This window comes from Hyla sarda, chromosome 2 (assembly GCF_029499605.1).
Source record: "Hyla sarda isolate aHylSar1 chromosome 2, aHylSar1.hap1, whole genome shotgun sequence".
Classification (NCBI taxonomy): domain Eukaryota; kingdom Metazoa; phylum Chordata; class Amphibia; order Anura; family Hylidae; genus Hyla; species Hyla sarda.
In genome coordinates this window covers 302,626,923-302,646,068 of record NC_079190.1, presented here as the reverse complement: position 1 = coordinate 302,646,068, position 19,146 = coordinate 302,626,923, and the positions used below count along the sequence as shown (strand labels likewise).

Sequence of the window (19,146 nt, the reverse complement as noted above, 5' to 3'; positions counted from 1 at the left end):
TCGCGGTATAACGCATCATATTGCGGCGGTCCCGGAGGTTAATGAAAGCCGGGCCCGGAGGTTAATGAAAGCCGGGCCCTGTGGCTAATTGTGCATGATCCCGGCCGTCCCCAGCTGTGGGACTCCCGCGATCAGGCATCTTATCCCCTATTCTTTGGATAGGGGATAAGATGTCTAAGCACCGGAGAACCCCTTTAAGGACCCAGCCCATTTTCACCTTTGAACCCAGGCATTTTTTTGCACATCTGACCACTGTCACTTTAACCCCTTAACAACCATGGACGTGTATACTTGTCCATGGTTCTCGTGGGTGCTGCCCAGTGCACCCACGAGATCGTGGCAGGGACTCGGCCGCACTGCCGGTCCTGGCAGTTTAACCCTTACAGCCGCGGTCGGAAGAAACCGCGAGCTGTAAGGAGTTGTGACAGAGGGAGGGGGCTCTCGTGTAGCACCCCGCAACGATCGTAGGGTGCTGCTGCTTACCTGGGCAGCAGGGGTCTTTACAAGGACCCCCAGGTTTGCCCTGGATATTGCTTGCCAGGACGTGCCAGAGGCACGTCCTGATATGCTGCCTGCTAGTCTAAAACTAGCAGGCAGCATATATCTGCAATGCTTTGGAATACTAACTATTCCAAAGCATAAAGAAAAGTGAAAAAAATATAAAATAAGTGAATAAAAAGTGAGAAAAATAATAAACACATTTATTAAATATAATAAAAAATAAAAATGTATAATGTGTAGTATCACACGGCGTTCATTCGCAGCATATTACATGCTGCGGATGCCCACCAAGTCACAATAATGAGCTCCCTGCTGCGGCTTGGTAGCGTTGTGTGTCCACTAATAGCAGCGGATTTCCCGCTGGCAGTTATTAGCGGACACACTAAGCTACCCAGCCACAGCAGTGACCTCGCTCTTGTGACTGCTGGGGGGCATCTGCAGTGTGAAATATACTTCGGATGCGCTCTATGTGACCCTACACTGCGTCCCGTTCATACTGCGTTTCCGCAGTGTTAGAGGTATCAGTCAGCATCATGTCAAAAAGAGTGATGCTGACGTATAGTGTAGCAGCTCCATTTATTTCTGAATGAGACGGTACAATATACATTGGCATCTCTTTTTTGACATGACAACGGACACCTATACTGCAGAAATGCAGTATGAATGGGGACTATTCATATAATGATGCCCTGAATGGCAAATGGCGCTCCTCTCCTTCTGGGTCTACCACGCCGCCAATGAACCAAATATGGCCTAAGTGGGGGTATTTCCAAACACAGGCCGAGCAGCTTAATAAAATATAGGGTACATTTCTTTCAATATCAGAAGTGATGTACAAAAAATATGCCCCACAAATGATGCATTTTGTGAAAAAATGCAAATTTCGTATTTTTAACACTGACTTTGTAATAATTCCTGCCAAAAAACTATGGTGTTAAAATACTCACTGTACCCCCTAGTGAATACCTTGAGGGGGGGTCCTAGTTTTTAACCCCTTAAGGACTTGGCCGTGTGTGTGCACACGCATGTGTGTGCGCGTGCGCCTATGTGCCTATGCAGATCCTAAACCCAGTATCAAATGCAAGTAGGAGGAGTAAGAAGGGTTCCTGCCAAAGCCAGGTTATGGATTGCATTTAAAAATGGTCCATCAGAGTGAAATGGACTCCCATCGTCCTGCTTAGCAATAATGATATGGGTTTAGGGTCTGCTGTGTGTACTGGTGGGTGACTGCCACCCAGCCAGAGTGTGTATGGGAGGCTGCCAGCCAGCCTCCCTTCCTACAAGTAGTGATGGTGCATGTGAAGGGGACAGCGTTGGTTCCTCCCCTTTCACAGTTATCACTTCTCATCCTTCCTTTTGGCTGGTATCAAATGTGGTGTCTGTTTATATCAGTTTAATATCTGATATGTCCCCTATCTGGTCGCATATATTAAGTGCACCACCAGGTTTCAGTGTTGGAAAGATTACCTGTTTATTTGCTGCTGCAGCTGCTTGCTGGCTAGTCCAGTGGGCCCCTACTGCAGGCAAAAGACAATAGGTGGTGCCTATGTGCCTAGGTGGATAGGACATCAGCTATGAGGCATTTGTTTGTACAAACTGCTGCTCACAACTAATGTTGTAATATAGTGTCTCCATCTGCTGGTGGTATTGAATAAGCAATAGTGCAATGATAGGGTCTGAAAAAGAAGGAAAATAAGAAGCAGCAGCATAGGAAAAAAGGAGGAAAGAAGGAAAACATGAAGAGAAGAAAAAAAAGAAGGTAAAAATTAGGTGAAAACATGTTTAAAAAAGTATTTCCATCTCTCTCTCTCTATATATATGTATATATATATATATATATATATATATATATATATATATATATATATAAATATATATTTAAAAGAAAAAAAAAATATATGTATGTGTATATATATATATATATATATATATATATATATATATATATACAGAGAGAGAGATAAATATATATAGAGATAGATGGGTGGATAGATAGATAGATAGATACACATACATACATACATACATACATACATATGTGTGTATTGTTGGAGTTGCAAACATGGGTGCACTTGACAAACTCAGTGCGGCTATTCCCCATTGAAAGATTGTTGCATCCAGGACCCTTAGCACTGTGATATGCTACCCAATACCACTGGCATGGCCAGGTGTAAACAACATCTGACCTTTGTTGTGTATGTAACCATGGAGATTGTGATGTCGCCTAGGCCCACCAAAGAACAGCCTTGTCAGAAGCAGCACTGCCATGAGCAGAAGCAGCAGCACCATGGGTTGTCAAATAAGCTGGATTTAACCAAGACAAGTGAGTCCAATAGGATGCAGGTATGTCCTCTATCCTTACAGCTTCCCGTGGCTGTTGGTTTTATACCGTTTGGGGACAGCCAAGGAGGTGTCAGCAGGCAACACAGGTAAGTGTGTGCTTGTGTGTGTGCTTGTGTGTGTGTGTGTTTCCTATGCAGATCCTAAACCCAGTATCAAATGCAAGTAGGAGGAGTAAGAAGGGTTCCTGCCAAAGCCAGGTTATGGATTGCATTTAAAAATGGTCCATCAGAGTGAAATGGACTCCCATCTTCCTGCTTAGCAATAATGATATGGGTTTAGGGTCTGCTGTGTGTACTGGTGGGTGACTGCCACCCAGCCAGAGTGTGTATGGGAGGCTGCCAGCCAGCCTCCCTTCCTACAAGTAGTGATGGTGCATGTGAAGGGGACAGCGTTGGTTCCTCCCCTTTCACAGTTATCACTTCTCATCCTTCCTTTTGGCTGGTAGCAAATGTGGTGTCTGTTTATATCAGTTTAATATCTGATATGTCCCCTATCTGGTAGCATATATTAAGTGCACCACCAGGTTTCAGTGTTGGAAAGAAAGATTACCTGTTTATTTGCTGCTGCTGCTGCTGCAGCTGCTTGCTGGCTAGTCCAGTGGGCCCCTACTGCAGGCAAAAGACAATAGGTGGTGCCTATGTGCCTAGGTGGATAGGACATCAGCTATGAGGCATTTGTTTGTACAAACTGCTGCTCACAACTAATGTTGTAATATAGTGTCTCCATCTGCTGGTGGTATTGAATAAGCAATAGTGCAATGATAGGGTCTGAAAAAGAAGAAAAATAAGAAGCAGCAGCGTAGGAAAAAGGAGGAAAGAAGGAAAACATGGAGAGAAGAAAAAAAAGAAGGTAAAAATGAGGTGAATTCATGTTTAAAAAAGTATTTCCATCTCTCTCTCTCTCTCTCTCTATATATGTATATAAAAAAATATATATATATATATATATATTTAAAAGAAAAAAAATTATATATATATATATATATATATATATATATATACATATAGAGAGAGAGAGATAAATATATATAGAGATAGATGGGTGGATAGATAGATAGATAGATAGATACACATACATACATACATACATACATACATACATACATATGTGTGTATTGTTGGAGTTGCAAACATGGGTGCACTTGACAAACTCAGTGCGGCTATTCCCCATTGAAAGATTGTTGCATCGAGGACCCTTAGCACTGTGATATGCTACTCCATACCACTGGCATGGCCAGGTGTAAACAACATCTGACCTTTGTTGTGTATGTAACCATGGAGATTGTGATGTCGCCTAGGCCCACCAAAGAACAGCCTTGTCAGAAGCAGCAGCACCATAGGTTGTCAAATAAGCTGGATTTAACCAAGACAAGTGAGTCCAATAGGATGCAGGTATGTCCTCTATCCTTACAGCTTCCCGTGGCTGTTGGTTTTATACCGTTTGGGGACAGCCAAGGAGGCGTCAGCAGGCAACACAGGTAAGTGTGTGCTTGTGTGTGTGTGTGTGTGTGTGTGTGTGTGTGTGTGTGTTTCCTATGCAGATCCTAAACCCAGTATCAAATGTAAGTAGGAGGAGTAAGAAGGGTTCCTGCCAAAGCCAGGTTATGGATTGCATTTAAAAATGGTCCATCAGAGTGAAATGGACTCCCATCTTCCTGCTTAGCAATAATGATATGGGTTTAGGGTCTGCTGTGTGTACTGGTGGGTGACTGCCACCCAGCCAGAGTGTGTATAGGAGGCTGCCAGCCAGCCTCCCTTCCTACAAGTAGTGATGGTGCATGTGAAGGGGACAGCGTTGGTTCCTCCCCTTTCACAGTTATCACTTCTCATCCTTCCTTTTGGCTGGTATCAAATGTGGTGTCTGTTTATATCAGTTTAATATCTGATATGTCCCCTATCTGGTCGCATATATTAAGTGCACCACCAGGTTTCAGTGTTGGAAAGATTACCTGTTTATTTGCTGCTGCTGCAGCTGCTTGCTGGCTAGTTCAGTGGGCCCCTACTGCAGGCAAAAGACAATAGGTGGTGCCTATGTGCCTAGGTGGATAGGACATCAGCTATGAGGCATTTGTTTGTACAAACTGCTGCTCACAACTAATGTTGTAATATAGTGTCTCCATCTGCTGGTGGTATTGAATAAGCAATAGTGCAATGATAGGGTCTGAAAAAGAAGGAAAATAAGAAGCAGCAGCATAGGAAAAAAGGAGGAAAGAAGGAAAACATGGAGAGAAGAAAAAAAAGAAGGTAAAAATTAGGTGAAAACATGTTTAAAAAAGTATTTCCATCTCTCTCTCTCTATATATATGTATATACATATATATATATATATATATATATATATATATATATATATATTTAAAAGAAAAAAAATTATATATATATATGTGTGTGTATATATATAATATACATACAGAGAGAGAGATAAATATATATAGAGATAGATGGGTGGATAGATAGATAGATACACATACATACATACATATGTGTGTATTGTTGGAGTTGAAAACATGGGTGCACTTGACAAACTCAGTGCGGCTATTCCCCATTGAAAGATTGTTGCATCCAGGACCCTTAGCACTGTGATATGCTACTCAATACCACTGGCATGGCCAGGTGTAAACAACATCTGACCTTTGTTGTGTATGTAACCATGGAGATTGTGATGTCGCCTAGGCCCACCAAAGAACAGCCTTGTCAGAAGCAGCACTGCCATGAGCAGAAGCAGCAGCACCATAGGTTGTCAAATAAGCTGGATTTAACCAAGACAAGTGAGTCCAATAGGATGCAGGTATGTCCTCTATCCTTACAGCTTCCCGTGGCTGTTGGTTTTATACCGTTTCGGGACAGCCAAGGAGGCGTCAGCAGGCAACACAGGTAAGTGTGTGCTTGTGTGTGTGTGTGTGTGTTTCCTATGCAGATCCTAAACCCAGTATCAAATGCAAGTAGGAGGAGTAAGAAGGGTTCCTGCCAAAGCCAGGTTATGGATTGCATTTAAAAATGGTCCATCAGAGTGAAATGGACTCCCATCTTCCTGCTTAGCTATAATGATATGGGTTTAGGGTCTGCTGTGTGTACTGGTGGGTGACTGTCACCCAGCCAGAGTGTATATGGGAGGCTGCCAGCCAGCCTCCCTTCCTACAAGTAGTGATGGTGCATGTGAAGGGGACAGCGTTGGTTCCTCCCCTTTCACAGTTATCACTTCTCATCCTTCCTTTTGGCTGGTATCAAATGTGGTGTCTGTTTATATCAGTTTAATATCTGATATGTCCCCTATCTGGTAGCATATATTAAGTGCACCACCAGGTTTCAGTGTTGGAAAGAAAGATTACCTGTTTATTTGCTGCTGCAGCTGCTGGCTGGCTAGTTCAGTGGGCCCCTACTGCAGGCAAAAGACAATAGGTGGTGCCTATGTGCCTAGGTGGATAGGACATCAGCTATGAGGCATTTGTTTGTACAAACTGCTGCTCACAACTAATGTTGTAATATAGTGTCTCCATCTGCTGGTGGTATTGAATAGGCAATAGTGCAATGATAGGGTCTGAAAAAGAAGAAAAATAAGAAGCAGCAGCATAGGAAAAAAGGAGGAAAGAAGGAAAACATGGAGAGAAGAAAAAAAAGAAGGTAAAAATGAGGTGAAAACATGTTTAAAAAAGTATTTCCATCTCTCTCTCTCTATATGTATATACATATATATATATATATTTAAAAGAAAAAAAAATTATATATATATATATATATATATATATATATATATATATACATATAGAGAGAGAGAGAGAAATATATATAGAGATAGATGGGTGGATAGATAGATAGATAGATAGATAGATACACATACATACATACATACATATGTGTGTATTGTTGGAGTTGCAAACATGGGTGCACTTGACAAACTCAGTGCGGCTGTTCCCCATTGAAAGATTGTTGCATCCAGGACCCTTAGCACTGTGATATGCTACTCAATACCACTGGCATGGCCAGGTGTAAACAACATCTGACCTTTGTTGTGTATGTAACCATGGAGATTGTGATGTCGCCTAGGCCCACCAAAGAACAGCCTTGTCAGAAGCAGCACTGCCATGAGCAGAAGCAGCAGCACCATAGGTTGTCAAATAAGCTGGATTTAACCAAGACAAGTGAGTCCAATAGGATGCAGGTATGTCCTCTATCCTTACAGCTTCCCGTGGCTGTTGGTTTTATACCGTTTGGGGACAGCCAAGGAGGCGTCAGCAGGCAACACAGATAAGTGTGTGCTTGTGTGTGTGTGTGTGTGTGTTTCCCCTATGCAGATCCTAAACCCAGTATCAAATGCAAGTAGGAGGAGTAAGAAGGGTTCCTGCCAAAGCCAGGTTATGGATTGCATTTAAAAATGGTCCATCAGAGTGAAATGGGCTCCCATCTTCCTGCTTAGCAATAATGATATGGGTTTAGGGTCTGCTGTGTGTACTGGTGGGTGACTGCCACCCAGCCAGAGTGTGTATGGGAGGCTGCCAGCCAGCCTCCCTTCCTACAAGTAGTGATGGTGCATGTGAAGGGGACAGCGTTGGTTCCTCCCCTTTCACAGTTATCACTTCTCATCCTTCCTTTAGGCTGGTATCAAATGTGGTGTCTGTTTATATCAGTTTAATATCTGATATGTTCCCTATCTGGTAGCATATATTAAGTGCACCACCATGTTTCAGTGTTGGAAAGAAAGATTACCTGTTTATTTGCTGCTGCTGCAGCTGCTTGCTGGCTAGTCCAGTGGGCCCCTACTGCAGGCAAAAGACAATAGGTGGTGCCTATGTGCCTAGGTGGATAGGACATCAGCTATGAAGCATTTTTTTGTACAAACTGCTGCTCACAACTAATGTTGTAATATAGTGTCTCCATCTGCTGGTGGTATTGAATAAGCAATAGTGCAATGATAGGGTCTGAAAAAGAAGAAAAAGAAGAAGCAGCAGCATAGGAAAAAAGGAGGAAAGAAGGAAAACATGGAGAGAAGAAAAAAAAGGTAAAAATGAGGTGAAAACATGTTTAAAAAAGTATTTCCATCTCTCTCTATATATGTATGTATGTATATATATATATATATATATATATATTTATTTAAAAGAAAAAATATATATATATATATATATATATATATATATATATATACATATAGAGAGAGAGAGAGAAAAATATATATAGGGATAGATGGGTGGATAGATAGATAGATACACATACATACATACATACATACATACATATGTGTGTATTGTTGGAGTTGCAAACATGGGTGCACTTGACAAACTCAGTGCGGCTATTCCCCATTGAAAGATTGTTGCATCCAGGACCCTTAGCACTGTGATATGCTATTCAATACCACTGACATGGCCAGGTGTAAACAACATCTGACCTTTGTTGTGTATGTAACCATGGAGATTGTGATGTCGCCTAGGCCCACCAAAGAACAGCCTTGTCAGAAGCAGCACTGCCATGAGCAGAAGCAGCAGCACCATAGGTTGTCAAATAAGCTGGATTTAACCAAGACAAGTGAGTCCAATAGGATGCAGGTATGTCCTCTATCCTTACAGCTTCCCGTGGCTGTTGGTTTTATACCGTTTCGGGACAGCCAAGGAGGCGTCAGCAGGCAACACAGGTAAGTGTGTGCGTGTGTGTGTGTGTGTGTGTGTGTGTGTGTTTCCTATGCAGATCCTAAACCCAGTATCAAATGCAAGTAGAAGGAGTAAGAAGGGTTCCTGCCAAAGCCAGGTTATGGATTGCATTTAAAAATGGTCCATCAGAGTGAAATGGACTCCCATCTTCCTGCTTAGCAATAATGATATGGGTTTAGGGTCTGCTGTGTGTACTGGTGGGTGACTGCCACCCAGCCAGAGTGTGTATGGGAGGCTGCCAGCCAGCCTCCCTTCCTACAAGTAGTGATGGTGCATGTGAAGGGGACAGCGTTGGTTCCTCCCCTTTCACAGTTATCACTTCTCATCCTTCCTTTTGGCTGGTATCAAATGTGGTGTCTGTTTATATCAGTTTAATATCTGATATGTCCCCTATCTGGTAGCATATATTAAGTGCACCACCAGGTTTCAGTGTTGGAAAGAAAGATTACCTGTTTATTTGCTGCAGCTGCTTGCTGGCTAGTCCAGTGGGCCCCTACTGCAGGCAAAAGACAATAGGTGGTGCCTATGTGCCTAGGTGGATAGGACATCAGCTATGAGGCATTTGTTTGTACAAACTGCTGCTCACAACTAATGTTGTAATATAGTGTCTCCATCTGCTGGTGGTATTGAATAAGCAATAGTGCAATGATAGGGTCTGAAAAAGAAGAAAAATAAGAAGCAGCAGCATAGGAAAAAAGAAGGAAAGAAGGAAAACATGGAGAGAAGAAAAAAAAGAAGGTAAAAATGAGGTGAAAACATGTTTAAAAAAGTATTTCCATCTCTCTCTCTCTCTCTATATGTATATACATATATATATATATATATATATATATATATATATATTTAAAAGAAAAATTATATATATATATATACATATAGAGAGAGAGAGAGATAAATATATATAGAGATAGATGGGTGGATAGTTAGATAGATAGATACACATACATACATACATACATACATATGTGTGTATTGTTGGAGTTGCAAACATGGGTGCACTTGACAAACTCAGTGCGGCTATTCCCCATTGAAAGATTGTTGCATCCAGGACCCTTAGCACTGTGATATGCTACTCAATACCACTGGCATGGCCAGGTGTAAACAACATCTGGCAAGTATAGTTCAGAAAAATCCAGCTCGCTCCACCAATGCGCCCCCGACACGGATCCACACCCAGCCCGGTGCACATGGATTCAAATAAGAAGAGGAGATGATCCAGCGTGGGTCAATAGAAATCCAGACTTTATTAGAACTTACAGTAAAAGCAGTAAAAGCAACCAGCAGATCAGACGCGTTTCAGGCGCATGCGCCCTTCGTCAGTGATGTCATCCATCTGCACAGGTGTCAGTTAAATACCGACCAGGTAGTGGGTGGAGAGTTAACCACCAATTAAACTACACTTGGACCGCTGACAATCGGTGCAGAGGAGGATACTAATACAAAACATGGACAAAATGTTAGTAAAAGTACAAGAAGCTAAAAACAATACACTAATATGCAATTTTGCACAAATGGCTTGTACAACACAGGAAAATAACATGGTGATATGAAAAATCATATAAAATGTACACCAGTTATAATTCGCTGTGAAAGTGGAACAAACGTGTGTGTGTGACTGCGGCGCTAGTAATGGAACAGCAATTCTCTCTTTAAATTCAAACCCTTCGGTGCACTGGTGCCCAAGGTGAATTGCCAGAATGCCTCACGTTCCAACAATTTTCGCCGCACACAACCACCACGAGGTCCTATGTGAACACGTTCAATAGCATAAATTTGAAAATAGTTAATGTGGCCACCATGTACAGTTTTAAAATGTAAAGATGCTGCCGATCGGTTTCTTACGGCATTGCTAGTTATGTCATTGAGATGTTCCAGCGCTCTGACCCTAAGTTTCCTGGAAGTGGAGCCTACGTATTTAAGTTGGCACTGCGAACACTCAATGACATAAACTACATTATGGTGGTTACAATTAATATAATCTTTTATCTGATAATTTTTGGTTTGCTCTGCATTGGAAAATTGTGTGCATAATTTGACATAATTACAAGTTCTACAAATCCTACCGCCACATTTAAAAAATCCTCTATTACTCAACCAGTTATTTCTATTAACTGTGTTGGACAATACCAAGCTAGGGGAAAGAATATCTCCCAGGGTTTTTGCCTTTTTTGGGACTATGTGACAGCCTTTGGATAATATTTTTGCTACAGTTTCATCCTGTCTCAGGAAATGGAGATGTCTATTGATAATATTCTTGACCTGTGTAAATTGAGGAGAATAAGTGAGTGCTATGACCGGTTTGTTCTGAAAATTAGAGCGACTGTGTTGTGAACAGTTAATAGATGGAGAAATTAGACGAGAACGGTCCTTTTTAGCAACAATAGTTTTAGCTCTGGATAAAGTACGTTTAGTGTAGCCTCTATTCGCGAGCCTACGTGAAGCCTCACTGATTTGAGACTCGCAAGTAGAGGGACCACTACAATTTCTTTTTATCCGTGTGAATTCTCCTACTGGAATAGCCCTGATGGTATATGGCGGATGATTACTATCAGCTCTGAGAATAGTGTTACCTGCAGTGGGTTTGCGGAACGTTGAAACAGAAATGATATGATCTGGTGCTGAGCTGAATTCAAGGTCAAGGAAAGAAATGCTGGATGGGTGTGAATGGTGAGTGAATTTAAGATTGTAGGAATTGTTATTAATGTATTCCAGGAACAGTGGTATGGCAGACATATCACCCTTCCAAATCAGGAGGAGATCATCTATGAATCTGCCATACCACTGCACGTGGGAAATAAATGGATTGGATGTAGAAAAGAGGTACTTGGATTCCCAATATGACATAGTCAGATTGGCTAAAGAAGGTGAATGTCTAGCGCCCATGGAAACGCCACTAGTTTGAATGAAGAACATGCGGTCAAAAGAAAAAAAGTTATGTGTCATGAGATACCATGTGCTCATTTTAATGAATTCTTTTAAATCAGAGGTATAGTCACTGTGGTTGTCCAAATGGTACATCAGTGCTTCCATGGCGACATGCCAGGGAATACTGGTGTACAATGAGACAACATCACAAGTTAACCAACTATGCTCTGGCCTCCATGTTAGATGTTCGAAAGCTCTAAGGACATCTCTAGAATCTTTAAGATAACCAGGGACCCTTTGGACCATGGGCTGAAGCATTTGATCAGTCCATATGGATAGTTTTTCTGAAAGGGAACCACAAGAAGATACAATCGGTCTCATAGGGGGGGTGAGATTAGTTTATGGGTTTTGGGTAGGCCGTACATGATCGGGATAATGGGTTCATCCACCAGCATGTATTCCCTGTCCCTGTTTGAAATGACACCCAAACTAACCCCTTCACTCAGTAGTTTATCCAACTCATTTTTAAACTTGGCGGTAGGATTAGAATCCAATTTTTTGTACACATTTGTATCCGAAAGTAGATAATTAATTTGTTGCATATAAATCGCCTTATCCATCACAGTGACTGTGCCGCCCTTATCAGACATTTTAATGACTATATCATCTGCAATACTAAGTTCATTGAGAGCGGCATTTTCACTGTGCGAAAGGTTACGATGTTTGTTGGGCAGTCCTGATCGACTGTTACCCAATGCAATTAAATCCACCTCCACTGCATTTTGGAATAAATCCATACCATTAGTTCTAGATTGAAGAGGATAAAAGTAAGGGTTAGCATTTCTATGAGCAGGGTTGCTATTGGTAACTGCATCTGATTGTTCTGCAGCTAAATCTTGTAATGTGCATTAGGCCACCTGCTCCGAGAAATGTAATCCACAAAATTCGTTAACATAATTATTACGAGAAATAGGTACATTGTAATCCATAACAACATCTGCGAAAAAATGTTTTTTGATTGTCAAATTTCGTACAAACTTGTTAATTTCACATAACATTTTAAAGATTTGCAGATCGTTAGATGGGGAGAAATTCATTCCCCTACTAAGGACACTGATTTGGTCAGGAGTGAGTGTCCTATTAGATAAATTTAACACTGTTAATTTCTCATCACTTGGCTCCTCAATCTGGGAGTGGCCACGTCTGTTGTGTTTTCTTCCCCCCCTCCGGGAGGGTTTCCTTTGCGCTTGGAGTTTTTTGAAAGATGACGCTGTTGAACAGCTGAAGACTGTGAAGTGTCCGATTCTGTGCTATCTCCATTGGCTTCCGTTTCATACTCAGATGAGCTGAACGTAACTTTTGGTTTGCGATTGCGATTTCTTCTTCTATAATTTTAATTTTTATTTTTGAGAATAGATTTGGGTTCACTTGATTCCCATTTGCCCCACGCATAGACTTGATTGGTTTCATAGTCCCGTATGTCCCGCTGTAACTTGATTTTTTTGGTTTCCATGATGTGGGTTTCCATTTTATTAATGCGCTCATTTATTTTATCCAAGAAATCTTTATATTCAGGTAAATCCTTATACAGTTCAGCTTCACTCTTAAATTTGTCAATGTCCTCTGTGAGGGTCTCTAATCTGAGAGACTCGAATTTAGTAATAGTCCTCATAATACTTTTGGAACAAATGGTAAGAGCCTCATTCCACTCATTCAGCATTTCATCACAATAGACAATGTTAGGAATTTTCCGGATCCGTAGACCTCTCGGAATAATTTCTTTAGTTAAATAATTCGTGAGAGTGGTGTGATCCCACCATAACTTCATTTCCTGGAATTGCAGGCGTTCAAGATTATGCATACATACTTTAAGGTTCACCAGATTAGGTTCCTGGGATCCTGTAGCAGCAAATAAATTGGCTGCTTTGGCAGAACGGTTCAAGTTAGCCATGACTGCAAAACGCAATAGTGAACTGGGTTGCACACAGTACCTTGCTTATGATCCTGTGAAGTTCTCTGGAAGGTGGTGAGCACGGAATGGCTGTAGAACTTGGCAAGTATAGTTCAGAAAAATCCAGCTCGCTCCACCAATGCGCCCCCGACACGGATCCACACCCAGCCCGGTGCACATGGATTCAAATAAGAAGAGGAGATGATCCAGCGTGGGTCAATAGAAATCCAGACTTTATTAGAACTTACAGTAAAAGCAGTAAAAGCAACCAGCAGATCAGACGCGTTTCAGGCGCATGCGCCCTACGTCAGTGATGTCATCCATCTGCACAGGTGTCAGTTAAATACCGACCAGGTAGTGGGTGGAGAGTTAACCACCAATTAAACTACACTTGGACCGCTGACAATCGGTGCAGAGGAGGATACTAATACAAAACATGGACAAAATGTTAGTAAAAGTACAAGAAGCTAAAAACAATACACTAATATGCAATTTTGCACAAATGGCTTGTACAACACAGGAAAATAACATGGTGATATGAAAAATCATATAAAATGTACACCAGTTTATGTCATTGAGTGTTCGCAGTGCCAACTTAAATACGTAGGCTCCACTTCCAGGAAACTTAGGGTCAGAGCGCTGGAACATCTCAATGACATAACTAGCAATGCCGTAAGAAACCGATCGGCAGCATCTTTACATTTTAAAACTGTACATGGTGGCCACATTAACTATTTTCAAATTTATGCTATTGAACGTGTTCACATAGGACCTCGTGGTGGTTGTGTGCGGCGAAAATTGTTGGAACGTGAGGCATTCTGGCAATTCACCTTGGGCACCAGTGCACCGAAGGGTTTGAATTTAAAGAGAGAATTGCTGTTCCATTACTAGCGCCGCAGTCACACACACACGTTTGTTCCACTTTCACAGCGAATTATAACTGGTGTACATTTTATATGATTTTTCATATCACCATGTTATTTTCCTGTGTTGTACAAGCCATTTGTGCAAAATTGCATATTAGTGTATTGTTTTTAGCTTCTTGTACTTTTACTAACATTTTGTCCATGTTTTGTATTAGTATCCTCCTCTGCACCGATTGTCAGCGGTCCAAGTGTAGTTTAATTGGTGGTTAACTCTCCACCCACTACCTGGTCGGTATTTAACTGACACCTGTGCAGATGGATGACATCACTGACGAAGGGCGCATGCGCCTGAAACGCGTCTGATCTGCTGGTTGCTTTTACTGCTTTTACTGTAAGTTCTAATAAAGTCTGGATTTCTATTGACCCACGCTGGATCATCTCCTCTTCTTATTTGTAAACAACATCTGACCTTTGTTGTGTATGTAACCATGGAGATTGTGATGTCGCCTAGGCCCACCAAAGAACAGCCTTGTCAGAAGCAGCACTGCCATGAGCAGAAGCAGCAGCACCATAGGTTGTCAAATAAGCTGGATTTAACCAAGACAAGTGAGTCCAATAGGATGCAGGTATGTCCTCTATCCTTACAGCTTCCCGTGGCTGTTGGTTTTATACCGTTTCGGGACAGCCAAGGAGGCGTCAGCAGGCAACACAGGTAAGTGTGTGCTTGTGTGTGTGTGTTTCCTATGCAGATCCTAAACCCAGTATCAAATGCAAGTAGGAGGAGTAAGAAGGGTTCCTGCCAAAGCCAGGTTATGGATTGCATTTAAAAATGGTCCATCAGAGTGAAATGGACTCCCATCTTCCTGCTTAGCAATAATGATATGGGTTTAGGGTCTGCTGTGTGTACTGGTGGGTGACTGCCACCCAGCCAGAGTGTGTATGGGAGGCTGCCAGCCAGCCTTCCTTCCTACAAGTAGTGATGGTGCATGTGAAGGGGACAGCGTTGGTTCCTCCCCTTTCACAGTTATCACTTCTCATCCTTCCTTTTGGCTGGTATCAAATGTGGTGTCTGTTTATATCAGTTTAATATCTGATATGTCCCCTATCTGGTAGCATATATTAAGTGCACCACCAGGTTTCAGTGTTGGAAAGAAAGATTACCTGTTTATTTGCTGCAGCTGCTTGCTGGCTAGTCCAGTGGGCCCCTACTGCAGGCAAAAGACAATAGGTGGTGCCTATGTGCCTAGGTGGATAGGACATCAGCTATGAGGCATTTGTTTGTACAAACTGCTGCTCACAACTAATGTTGTAATATAGTGTCTCCATCTGCTGGTGGTATTGAATAAGCAATAGTGCAATGATAGGGTCTGAAGAAGAAGAAAAAAGAAGCAGCATAGGAAAAAATGGAGGAAAGAATAAAAACATGGAAAGAAGGAAAAAAAAGGTGAAAACATGTTTAAAAACAAATATCTATCTACATATATAATATATTAGGGATCGACCGATATCTGTTTTTTTAGGGCCGATACCGATAATCGGTGGAGGTTAGAGCCGATAACTTATACCGATATTCCGGTATAAGTTATCGGCTATTTATCCCCCCTCGACACCGCTGCAGAGCATTGATTTTACCCCTTAAGGACTCAGGGTTTTTCTGTTTTTGCACTTTCGTTTTTTCCTCCTTACCTTTTAAAAATCATAACCCTTTCAATTTTCCACCTAAAAATCCATATTATGGCTTAATTTTTTCGCCAATTCTACTTTGCAGTGACATTAGTCATTTTACCCAAAAATGCACGGCGAAACGGAAAAAAAAAATCATTGTGCGACAAAATCGAAAAAAAAACGCCATTTTGTAACTTTTGGGGGCTTCCGTTTCTACACAGTGCATATTTCGGTAAAAATTACACCTCATCATTAGTCTGTAGGTCCATACGGTTAAAATGATACCCTACTTATATAGGTTTGATTTTGTCGCACTTCTGGAAAAAATCATAACTACATGCAGGAAAATGTATACGTTTAAAAATGTCATCTTCTGACCCCTATAACTTTTTTATTTTTCCACGTACAGGGCGGTATGAGGACTAATTTTTTGCGCTGTGATCTGAAGTTTTTATCGGTATGATTTTTGTTTTGATCACTTTTTATTCATTTTTTTAATGGTATAAAAAGTGAACAAAATACGCTTTTTTGGACTTTTGAATTTTTTTTGCGCGTACGCCATTGACCGTGCGGTTTAATGATATATTTTTATAGTTCGGACATTTACGCACGCGGCGATACCACATATGTTTGTTTATTTATTTATTTTTTACACTGTTTTATTTTTTTTATGGGAAAAGGGGGGTGATTCAAACTTTTATTAGGGAAGGGGTTAAATGACCTTTATTAACACTTTTATTTTTTTTTTATTTTTTTTTTGCAGTGTTATAGGTCCCATAGGGACCTATAACACTGCACACACTGATCTCCTATGCTGATCACTGGCGTGTATTAACACGCCTGTGATCAGCATTATCGGCGCTTGACTGCTCCTGCCTGGATCTCAGGCACGGAGCAGTCATTCGTCGATCGAACACCGAGAAGGGTGGTAAGGGCCCTCCCGGTGTCCGGTCAGCTGTTCGGGACGCCGCGATTTCACCGTGGCGGTCTTGAACAGCCCGACTGAGCAGCCGGGTCACTTTCAGTTTCACTTTAGAAGTGGCGGTCAGCTTTGACCGCCGCTTCTAAAGGGTTAATACCGCACATCGCCGTGATCGGTGATGTGTGGTATTATTAGCCGTGGGTCCCGACCGTTGATGAGCGCCGGGACCGGCGCGATCCCGCTTCATATCGCGGGAGCCGACGCAGGACGTAAATATACGTCCTGCGTCGTTAAGGGGTTAAAGCGGGCGCTTTAAATCAATGCACTGCCTTTTGCGGTGCCATAGGCCGCCGCCACCACCCACTTCTCTCCCCCTACCTGTCAGGGTGGTCCGGTCCATCCATCCTTCCTTCTTGTAGTGTCCGGCGGCATTCCGGGTGGAGGGTGAACCGTTCCAGGCTGTCCTTCTCCGGGGGTCCTCTTCTCCACTCCGGGCAGGCTCCGGCCTAGTACGCTGCATAGATGCCGCTGCGCAGTGACGTCACGGCGTAGCGGCGACTATGCAGCGTACTAGGCCGGAGCCTGCCCGGAGTGGAGAAGAGGACCCTCGGAGAAGGACAGCCCGGACTGGTTCACCCTCCACCCGGAATGCCGCCGGACACTACAGGAAGGATGGATGGCCCGAACCACCCCCATTACGGGTAAGTTTACTTTTTTTTTTTTTATTGACTCGGAGGGTGGGGCCCGACCGGTATAGCGGTATGGGCAAAAATCCATACCGGTATACCGCCCAGCGCTACGGGAGGGTGGGGGATGGCGGTCGCGGTGCGGCGGGTCGGGGAGGGGCATTATCGGCTTATCGGCAAGGTAATTGCCGATACCGATAATGCCCAAAATCATGATTATCGGACGATAATATCGGCCATACCGATAATCGGTCGATCCCTAATATATATATGTATATAAATATATATATATATATATATATATATATATATATATATATATGTGTATATATATATATATGTGTATGTGTATATATATATATATATATATATGTGTATGTGTATATATATGTGTATGTGTATATATATGTGTATGTGCATATATGTGTATGTGTATATATATATATGTGTATGTGTATATATATATATGTGTATGTGTGTGTATATATATATATATGTGTGTGTATATAAATATATATATATATATATATATATATATGTATGTGTGTGTGTGTATATATATATATATATATATATATATAGAACAATTGATAGCGCAAAGGGAACCTTTTAAATTATTTTATTGTATAAACATAACACTCGTGGTAGTGATTAAAATGTATTAGCCACCATACACTACTTATATTGCCGCATCCATTTATAAAGATGTATCACAAGTTGTAGTCCATATGTTCCTTTCGGCCACAATATTCATTAGTGCGTTTTTAAAGTGCATATGCGAGTGTGCGTTTTCTACTTCTTATTCAAGGTGCGCTAGTACATTTGTGACCTCTCTTCTGTACGCGCCTCTCACACACCTCGATTGTCCATGTGTGGTAACCGTATTGGTTATGTGCATGTATTAACAGAAGTATTTGATGTGCTTTTATTATTCATAGAGGTATTTTGATTGTGTGCCTCTATAGCAACTTAATGTCCATCTGTTAATGGCAAATTATGTCACAGTCTTTTAGATATTTGCACATAGAACGATGCATGTTGCACATTATGATCATGTCTATTTGAATTATTGCACACACTTATTGCACATATTCCTTATTACACATAGCACTTATTGCACTTATCTCTTTTTCGGCTTCTTAAGTAGTTGGTGCTTCTAGTTTCTTTCGGATGGGAGCCTCTTTATAGGTAATTGCCTGTCCGACGCGTTTCCTCTTACGATTCTTCCGGGACTTGTTTTCGGCTTTTTTTACTCCTCCTGTATCCTTTTTAGATGTGGCACTGATGACGGCCGTACTTCAAATTACTTCCCGCCGTGTTTTTATATCTGTAACTCCTCCTACTCCATAGTCACATGTTTTCCTCAGGTCCAATCATAATCTCTTACGTCAGGACTTTTCCTTCAGTATCTTTTACGATCTGGTTGGATCACCTGGGTGTTTTTGGGTGGGGAGTGTATACTATGCGCTCAGGTATGCTTTCCAGCCCTCGTTCTGAGCTCCGGTCTCCATCAATCAGGTAGGTGGCTTGCGTTTCATTCATTTTAACCCTTTATCATCTGGGATTTTCATTGTGCATTCTTTTCTATTCATTGAAAATTTCTATTTTATAACACAAATATTCGATATTTTCATTGTTTGCTTGATTAATTCTTGTGTTGATTCTTGTGTTATTTTTTATGTTGGTTTATCTCGGGGTAGTTTATT

The 19,146-nt window shown here is 41.6% G+C and overlaps 1 protein-coding gene and 1 pseudogene across 1 annotated transcript in view; both read left to right on the top strand.

Moving 5' to 3' along the window:
- Positions 1 to 7,417: 7,417 nt before the first annotated feature.
- On the top strand, positions 7,418 to 7,520 carry LOC130360020 (U2 spliceosomal RNA; annotated as a pseudogene).
- Positions 7,521 to 14,858: 7,338 nt separating this feature from the next.
- FANCE (FA complementation group E) overlaps positions 14,859 to 19,146 on the top strand; it is a 169,533-nt gene continuing 165,245 nt past the window's right edge. Inside the window, exon 1 of the mRNA XM_056557600.1 lies at positions 14,859 to 14,879. The gene's annotated coding sequence lies outside the window, so the exon portion shown is untranslated. The remainder of the gene's footprint in view (positions 14,880 to 19,146) is intronic.